This window comes from Berghia stephanieae, chromosome 5, assembly GCF_034508935.2.
Source record: "Berghia stephanieae isolate SIO BIC M18660-M18661 chromosome 5, UCSD_Bste_1.3, whole genome shotgun sequence".
Taxonomy (NCBI): domain Eukaryota; kingdom Metazoa; phylum Mollusca; class Gastropoda; order Nudibranchia; family Aeolidiidae; genus Berghia; species Berghia stephanieae.
Genome location: NC_088364.1, coordinates 39,678,761 through 39,688,869, shown reverse-complemented (window position 1 = coordinate 39,688,869; position 10,109 = coordinate 39,678,761). Strand labels below are relative to the sequence as shown.

The window sequence follows — 10,109 nt, the reverse complement described above, 5'->3', positions numbered from 1 at the left end:
ACCAACCTCTTTACAAATTAAATGAGACAGGACTCCGTCAGTTTTGTCTAGGAAGAGGCTCGTCGGACAGTAGAGATAGGCCTAGCAGACGACGCTCTTTCACTCAGTTTTGTTATCTAGACAGTGAAAACTTATCACACACAAAAAAGAGCTAAAGTTTTTAAAATGTTTATTATTACCAACTAGATTTAATTGAAGCTTTTCATTTCACTTAGTTAATGCATTGAAATTGAATAATAAACTTCAGTGCATTCTAATGATTCTCATTTCGATACATTCCATAAAGGTAAGGAAAAATAAACATATCTACAAACAAATAAAAACGTAATAATCTCAGCTTTTACTTAGGTACCTTTTCTCCAGCTGGGAGTTTGACAAGAACGGTAACTCCGAACACTGACTCAAGTTCAAACATAACAAAAAGCCCAGAGCCAGAGATAGACCGTGGCCTTCGGATAGACGGGCCTAGCCTTTTTTTTAAAGCAATCAAAGTGAAAGCGTAAGTTTCAATTCCCTTATGTACAACTATGGTATGTGGAGTCTTAGAAAAATAATTTGGACGCTCTGGACTCTCTTCACCGCAAACAATTGAGACGAGTTTATTGGGATACATTGGCCAGACAAGTCACAAAATCAGTACATGAGGCTGAGGATGTATCGTATCTAGAGAGCTGAGCCGGTGTTACCAATACTTAGCTTCTATAACCAGGACAAATCATTCGTTTGGACAGAAAAATAAATAAAAACTTACCGCTTACCGTCAAAAGCAGTTTAGATTTGAAGATGCATTTGTTTTCTATCAAAAAACATTCGGTAATGGACAATCCTTGATGAATTTCAAAAGTTGTGTTGAAATTATATCCTAATTGTTTTCATGTTTAATTCCTCGCGAAATCGTGTGGGCCCCGTTTCTGTTATCAAGGTTCCGCCTAGCCAGGCAGGGTTGCCAGATCATTTTTGAGTAAGAGACCAAACTAGCTATAGGTACTTTGGTAAAAAATTCAAATTGGATTGAGCTCAATGAAACCTATATCATTTTAAAGTGCTTTTCAACACGATTCTAATGATACCAAAATTGTGAAAATCAGATAAGCAGAAAAAAAGTTGTGTTAGTTTAAAGGCTGACAAATGGTCTTCTATTTGCCTTTGTTATTTACTGATGGACTTTGTGACCTGAAAATTGTTGCATTTCCGGTAGTAACCGCCATTTGGATTTCAAAACTGGTCTAAAATGACCGCTAAGATTTGAGTAAGGATTTTACTGGAACGAATTTCATGGATGCGGTATACAACTTTGCCCTGAATTTAATTTTATAAAAAAGTTAAGATGTTAAATAAACGTGCCAGCATGAAATTTTGATTTACCAAGTTCTAATCTTTTAATTATCCAAAGCTAAATTATACCCTATTTTATCCATAATCAAAAGTTATACTAAATTGTCATTGATTTTAAAATAAACTACACCAAACGATAGAGTAATTTCTCCTGAAGAAAATAAGACATAAATCATTAAAATCCATCCATAAACAAAAAATCTATGGAACTTTTTCTGAGACCCATCACTCAAAAGTCCAAAAAATCGGGTCACAGCCACTAGGCCATTTATCGGCTCCCTGCTGGAGGGCCAAATGGACGTTTACCAAAGTACCTACTAGCTATAGCAAGAAGCCAGATTCCTCGGCAGGAGCCCAAATACCACCAAACCCACCTTAGCCTCGCGAAAACTCTTTAGATTTGTTAAACAATTTAGATAGGATAAGAAAAATTCGTATATATAGAAGCATTAGCAAATGCAATCTGTGGCGTTAGCACGTGTTGCATTTAGATATTTAGATTGCCAAATAAAATAAGTTTTACCGGTACCAGAGTAAAACGATATAACGGGGAAAGTCAGAGGAAGCCAAAAAGTTGGTTACAGGAGGCCAAGTGGCCAAACCAAATGCAATTTGGTGCATTAGTGCAGTAAAAATTGGTGCGCAAAATTAGTTCGTAGCGGATGCGAGACTGCGTGCGTGTGTGTGTGTGTGTATGTGCGTGTGTGTGTATGTGTGTGTGTCTCTTTCTTTTTTTTTTTTTTTGGGGGGGGGGGGGTGCGTACACGGTAACGCGGCATCTCGCCTCAGGATCTACGTACACGTAAACTGATTTACCGTTGCAACACATGCAATAGATGGTCCTCGCTGTCGTGACCGCGCGCGCCCGGGTGTGTGTGTGTGTGTTATATTTTTAAAAATCAAAACAATTTTAACCATTATTGGCGAGATTCCATCTTACACTCCCCAAACTCCAGATCTTAGTCTTAATGTTATCATTAAAAGACAAGCTTTGCGATTTATAGTTTAATTGAAGCCCGAGTCGAAATATACTCTTACTACTGCTCTCTTGGTGGAAACGATTTATTCTGCATAAGCAATCTGCAGAAAAAAAACTGTCACTGTAAAAGGTTAAAGTTTCACGAAGTACGCTCCGTGAACACCGCTGTAACATTCCTTTGATCTACATCATCAGGCAACCCATTGTTTCTTTCATCTTTTCCCATTCCCCCTTACTATCCCCCCCCCCCCCCATTCCCCCCCATCTCTCCTCTCCCCTCTCTCTCTCTCTCTCTCTCTCTCTCTCTCTCTCTCTCTCTCTCTCTCTCTCTCTCTCTCTCTCTCTCTCTCTTTTGTCATAATGTTATCCCTTCCCCTTCCCATCTCATTGTAAAATGAAAACGTTCTGCTGTTTGCAGATACATGTATGATTGTTTTGTTTTTTCTCTCTCACTAGGCATTTGAAAAAAAAAACAAAAACCTGAAAAAAAAAACAAAACAACTTAACCTTTTAAAGGCGAATATCAATCTTACTCTGTATTCCCCGTTAACAATAATAAAGATAAAAGCAAACTATTATCTAAAAGCAAAAAATTAGCTTCGCCGTTAAGGGGTTAAGAACACCTGCAACTGCTGCCAGCATCCTTGAGATGCTCTACGTCATCCAAGGTCACCACGTCTCCCTTTCGTCTTCATGCAACACCCCCCCCCCCCCCTCACCCTCCACTCTCATGGTGGTGGTGGCGGCGGATAAAAAAGGCCTTTTTTTCTTTTATTCAATCAACTTGACTGCTGGTGGACCCTAGGCCTCTCTACAAGTCCAAGAAATAATACTCACTTTTTCTCTGCTCCAACGAAAATATCTACCCCTACCGGTCTAATTATTTGTAGCAGACGTCAAATTTCTCAAAACGGTCACGTGACACTGTAAAAACAACACAGGAAGTCCATGAAAGCTTATTTACGGCATTTCCTTTGAACCGTGTAAACAACAAAATTTCGTTTTCATTCGACTCAACGGGTCAGATTGGCCGGTATTTTTTAACGAACTAAAGTTCTGAAAAATCAAAATGTTTCTTAGAAAGGTGAAAGATGCTAGTTTTTGAAACAGAGGTAGGTTTTTTAAAAAAATCTTTATATTTTACGTGAATGCATGCTCAAGGCGAGTTGGACGTGCAGCGGAGGTTGGTCGGCCAAAGGCGAGGCTCTCTATTTACAGATGCAGAGTACAACCAGTCAGTACGCGTATAAAGAAACAAAGATGGAAACTGCTTGGACACGTGCTCCGGCGAGATAAAAATATTCCAGCACAAATCTCAATGGATGATTACTTCAAACAAGGAGCCTAATACAGAGAGCGCGCACCAACTTCACTTCGATTCCAACAACATTGAGTCAAGACCATGACCAAGATCTCAAAAAATATCAATTGTACTGTAGAGGTCTATTTTTATTTAGAAACAACAACCGAAGAACTGATTTCAACAACACAGGAAACATCCAACTGCCTCAGCACCTTAACACACATGATGGCATTCTAAAGCTAAGAACACTTGCGCTAGACAGAGATTTATCAGATTACTAACTGGATATTAGAAACAGACTGACAAACTCGAAATGACTCACACATTCTCGGCAAGCGTCCATAGACTGCGCAGCCATATTTATTATTTAATTTTTATTCCCGAACCCTTAACCTGACCACCCCCCCCCCCCCCCCTCCAAATTGGCGAAAAATATAATTGACAAAAAGAATCGCACGTAGTTTAAAGTTTAGTAGGGAGTTTAACAAAACGAAGTGGCAATTCGGACTCGAGTCTGAATAGTCTCTCGTGGCTATTTCGACTCCAATGTGTGTGTGCATACAGAGGGAGGACGACACAATGTGGGCAGTAGGCAGAGAAGGAACTGATAAAGAAATAGAAAAAAGAATTCAGAAGAAATTCTGTTTTGCCCATATCACTATCACACTGACTCAGCTTTTCTACACCTCTAATTTGGACTGTAGAAAGGAATCTTGTCTGTCTCACACTATCACAATATTTTTTCTTTGTCCTGATTTTATAAGGACATCGTGTTATGTTGTAAGAAAAGCTTTTCATTTATACCACAGTTACTTTGAATGCATTTGGTTACTTTTGAAGAGTTTTGATTTTAACTCTTTTCTTTTTAATTTCTATCTGGACCCAATTAATCTATGATTTTGTCTTTCTCGTCAAATATAGCGGATTAGACTGTTGATAGATACTAAAATCATAATTTTGATTTGCAAAATTGTATGTTATTTAATCAATAATTAAAATATTTTAAAAAATTTTTTAATGATATTGCCAGACTGAGTGAATAATCTTTTGATTGTATATGCGCATTGGAATTTGAGTCCGAATAGCCATAAGAGACTATTCAGACTCGAGTCTGTATAGCCGCAGCCTTGACAAAAATTCTAAATGTAACTCACACACTTGAAGACCAATGTCATAATGAAAGAGCTAACAACACTGATTACAAAATAGAATACCAACATGTTCGACTACAGGACAATGCATTTACATTAATAAAGAGGAAGATACAAATGTCAAGATAACACATTATTACATAATTTGACGCAAATGTTATATTATTTAAAAATCAGCTAGACATAAGAAACATAATTTGCTATCTAGCTATATCACATCTGGATTTATCCCCAATATCTCACTGAAACAATTGCAAATAATTCCCCTCTTTGATTTCATGCATAGAGTAAAGAAGGGTTTGAGATAGAATTTAAATGACAAGATATAAACATGTTGCATAATGACATACTGATTTTGTTTTTTACCTCTGGCAATTTAATTGCATTAATAAAATAGCAGAATGGAAAAGTTCAAATAAATTGAAAAGGATTCACAAAGGCAGTTTGTCTATTTTAATTGGAAGGAAAGTTCTTCTGGCTTTTAAACATTCTGCTAAAACACTTTGGGTTTATTACTATTACTATTACATCATTTGGTCTGGCAATTAGAATAATTATATTCCCCCCCCCCCCCCCCTTTCGCAATGTGTGAGTTGTCAAGATTTATAACTAATAGGACTTCTTACCATAATTATTAAGACCATCAGAATGTGAATACAAATGATAACAAATATATCTAAACATATGGGAAAGAAACTTGATGACTTGATGGCAAAATGAAATAAAATTAAAGATATTGGTATTTTTAAAATTTTGATATTATTAATATCGGAATATACAAAGAACACAACTACAACCACTACACATCATCATCCCTACCACCACTACTACTACAATCACACCACGTCATCATCCCTACCACCACTAATACTACAATCACCACCACTACTGCAAACACCACACATCATCATCCCCACCATCACTACTACTACTATCATCAGTACTAAACCACAACCATATCATTATCCCTACCATCACCACTACTCCAACCACCACACATCACCATCCCTAACACCACTACAAATACAAGCACCACAACATCATCCCTATCACCACAACTATTACAACCACCACCACATAATCCCTATGACCACCACTACTACAACCACCACATCATCATCCCTATGACCACCTATACCACTACACCACCATAAAATCACACCTAGCACCACTGATACAACCACAACAACATCATCATCCCTACCACCATTACTACTATAACCACCACCACATCCCCATCCCTACCACAACCACTACCACATTTGCATCCCTACAATCATCACTACTAAAACCACCACCACAGCATGCTACTCCTACCTGTCATGAGTACTACAACTACTGCCACACCATCATCTCTACCACTAGTACTACAATAACCACTACCTCATCATACCAACAAATCATATTGAGTATTTTTTATAAGTGAAAAATGGGGTGGGTGGTGGCTATTGACATTATATGATGGTACTATTCTCTAAGCAGATAAGAGTTTATATGTTGTAATTACTACTCTTTCAACTTTTGAAATTCCTCCAAGTGGTGTCAGAAATTGTTGCGAGACACATTTTGGATTGCATCTCAGTAAATTTTAATGAAATTCAAATTTATAGGTTATAGTGGCATGGATGGATCATGATCTACGCCCTGAAACTTACTTACTTATCCGAACCAGCGACCACCTGAGCTCTAGCCCTTCGGTCTTGTGCCATGACGTAGAAGTTAGACGTCTTTTGTAGTTGTTCCAGGTGACTATAAAGTGTGTTACTGATGCTTGAATTTGGTGGGAGGAATGTGCATCTCAGATCTTCAAGAGGTTGACATTCAAGCAAGTGGTGTGTTACTGTTTCATTGGGGTGTTGACATAAGGGGCAGGAGGGGGATGTGTCTTTTGTAATTTTGCTTAAATGGTTGTTGAGCGGTATGTGTTGTGTTCTTAGTTGAAAGATGATGCTTTGCTGGTGTCTTCTGAGCTTATTTAGGCAATCAGTCTTTACAGGAGTGGTCATATGGGAAAACATACATCTACCCGTGGTGCTCATTGCCCAACTGTTCATCCATTCTTCTCTCTTATTTGTTTTGATTATTTGTTTCGCTGTGTCTAAGGATACTGGAAATGATGGTTGTAAAAGTGTTGATCCGAGTCTGGCTAGTCTGTCTGCATTGTCATTTCCTGGTATATTTGAATGTCCCGGTATCCACTGGAGAGATAAGTCTACTCTGTGTGTTGTAAGGAATTCATCTAGTTGAGATCTTAAACTATTGAACGTTGAGGAGAGTTTATCTAAATCGAGAGCTTGGAGAACCGATTTGGAGTCTGTGAAGATGACAGTGTTTTGAAGTTTTGAAGGGTTTAGCTGGAAAACAGAAGAGAGGTGTCGCAGTGAGGCTTCTATTGCAACTGCCTCTGCCTCGTAGTTTGAGCAGGAGCTTCCGCAAGAATTGTGGATTTTATCACAGGTTTTATCTGGGTATTCTACTACAAACCCATACCCAGCATTTTTAGTTCCTTTGTGGGCAGATCCATCTGTGTAAACATGTATCCAGTTGTCTGGGTATTCTTGTATTGTCTTCATTGCTAATGTTTGTATATCTGATTTGTTTCTATTTCTTGTTGTTTCTTCTACGAGGTTAGTCTTTATTTTTGGAAGTTTTAGTTCGGCGTGTGGAGGTTTTTGACTGATTAAAATAGATTTTTCTCTGTTTTCTGGGAGTCCGTGTCTTTCATTCAAGTTGTTAGCAATGTGTAGCAGGGATTTTTGTTTTAATCTTGTTCTTGGTTTCCATTTCTCTGCCAGAATTCTGTTTGGATGGTTTTCCTCTTTTCGTTTGTATCTTTCAACCATTTCAAGCACTGCTGATTCTCTGCGAAGTCCAAGTGGTTCCACATTAGTATGTATTTCACATGCTGCTGTGGGTGTCGATCTCAGGGCACCGGAGATGAAGCGAAGGGCTTGGTTTTGTACTCTGTCCAAGGTTTTGTGTGTGTTTTTACTACCTACATTTTGGAGGGCTAAATTGTAGTCCATGACGGAACGCACATAGCCTAAATAGAGTTGTCGAAGCGAGTTTTTGTCTGCTCCCCAATTAGTACTGGCTAGTCGTTTTAGTAACTGGAGTCTCCTTGTGGCTTTGATTTTTACATTCTGAGTGTGTTTGTTCAGAGATAGTTGTCTGTCTAACTGTATGCCCAAATATGTGGGGTTTTCTTCTTTCGCGAGTCGATGGCCTTGGATGGAGAGTGTTATTTCTTTCTTGGAAACAGGATGGCTCTTAGTAAATATAGAGTAGACTGTTTTATTGCAATTTACTTTTAATTTCCATTTATCACAGAAGGTGTTTAAGCTTTCTAAATCTTCATTTATTCTATTGGAGGCTATTGGTAGGTGCTTTGTAGTATACCACATAACTAAATCGTCAGCATATAGGGCCTTTTCTGTCTGTAATACTTCTGGTAGATCATTTATAAAAATAAGAAAGAGAGTACAGCTGAGGCAGGATCCTTGTGGGAGACCTTCCTCTAATACTTCTCTGTTTGACAGTCCGTTATTAATTTTTGTTTGGATTGTTCTGTTACTGAGAAATTGTTTAATCCAGAAGTAGAGATTTCCATCAATTCCGTAGTCCATCATTTTTGATAACAACCCTTTCCTCCATACTTTGTCATAGGCCTGTTGGAGATCAACAAAAACCGCGACTGTATGTTTTCCATCTTGAAAGCCATCAATTATTTTTTGACTTAATCTAAACAATTGATCTTCTGTTCTTTGCCCTATCCTAAAGCCTGCCTGATATTTATTTAGTAGGCCACATGTCTCCAGCCACCAGTATAATCGGTTATTTACCATTCTCTCAGCGATCTTTCCAACACATGAGGTGAGAGATATTGGTCGGTAACTTTTCGTTTCGTCGGGTGGTTTATCTTTCTTTAAGATTGGAATTATAATAGCATTTTTCCATCCCCTTGGTACTATTCCTGTCTCCCATGTTAGATTTATAAGTTTGAGAAGCATCTGTTTACCTCTCACGCTAAGATGCAGGAGCATTTCATTGTGTATCTTATCTGGTCCAGGGGATTTCCTTAACTTGAGTTTTTTCATAGCTCTGTGAAGTTCTGACATGGTAAAGCCCTCTTTGAACAGATATGAGATAGCTTTTGGGGCCTTTTCTTGATGTTTAAGGTCTTTAATCAATTTTTTGTCCTTTTCACTTCTTTTTGATGCCTTGTTTACTGAAGCAAAATGTTTGTTGAAGATCATGGCTTTTTTTTGGTCATCTACGATTATTCCTTCTGTAGTTTTCATGGGCTTTGGGTTGGTTTTCGGGGTTTCATTGTTAAGATTATTAAGTAAGGCCCATGCTTTTTTCCCATTTTGATTGAGGTCAATATTAGCGCATGTGTCTGCCCATTTCTTTCTTTTAGCGTTGTTAATAGTTCTTTTGACAATTGCCGATGCTTTATTGTACTCAATCTTGTTTTTAATAGTTTTGTTTTCCTCTAAGTTTTTCCTTGTTTCCTTTCTTGCATTTACTGCTTTTTCAATTTCTTTGCTCCAGAAGGGTTTGTAGTTTGTCGACTACCTCTTGGAATTCCTGCTTTTGCAGCTGCAAGAATGGCTTTGGTGAGGGCTTCGTTTAAATGTTCTACACTTGATGTATCTGTAATTTTTGGAAGCTGGTCATCTAATGTTGCTGTGAAAACATCCCAGTTTGCTTTCTTGAAATTCCATTTGGATTTCTGCTCAAATGTTTTCTTCTGTGTTTGAACTGTTATTTGTGTTAAAATTGGTTTATGGTCACTGCCTATTTCATCCAGGACTTTAATGTGACAAGAATTCAGAAGGTCAGAGGAGATGATGGTTAGATCGGGATGACTCAGGGACATATGAGCTCTGTGAAGAAGGGTCGGGACTGAGTCTGCATTTTGTAAAATGGTGAGGTTGGTTGTATTGCAAAGCTTTTCTAGTTCTTTTCCTGTGTTGTTTAGATTTTTGTATCCCCATAGTGGAGAGTGGCCATTGAAGTCACCAGCAATTATTGTGTTGTTGTATTGGGAACTGTTTAGATCTGTTAGGTTTATAGTACACCGTGGAGGGTTGTAAATGTTGTAAATGGTAAATTTCTTATTTAGGTGCCATAAGGTGACTTTCTGTACATCAGTTGAGTTCTGTGATGGTTTAGAAGTAACATCTCCTGTGATGTCATTTCTTATATAAGTAATAACACCACGGCAGTCGTCACATTTGCAGGTATAGTATGTATAACCAGCAATATATGGATCGCTATTTTTATACAGGGTTTCCTGAAGTAAAGCAATGTGAACTTCCTTTTCATTTAATAATTT

At 38.0% G+C, this 10,109-nt stretch overlaps 1 protein-coding gene across 1 annotated transcript in view; it reads left to right on the top strand.

Moving 5' to 3' along the window:
- Window positions 1-395: 395 nt before the first annotated feature.
- LOC144972898 (structure-specific endonuclease subunit slx1-like) overlaps window positions 396-10,109 on the top strand; it is a 27,463-nt gene continuing 17,749 nt past the window's right edge. Inside the window, exon 1 of the mRNA XM_078914696.1 lies at window positions 396-499. The gene's annotated coding sequence lies outside the window, so the exon portion shown is untranslated. The remainder of the gene's footprint in view (window positions 500-10,109) is intronic.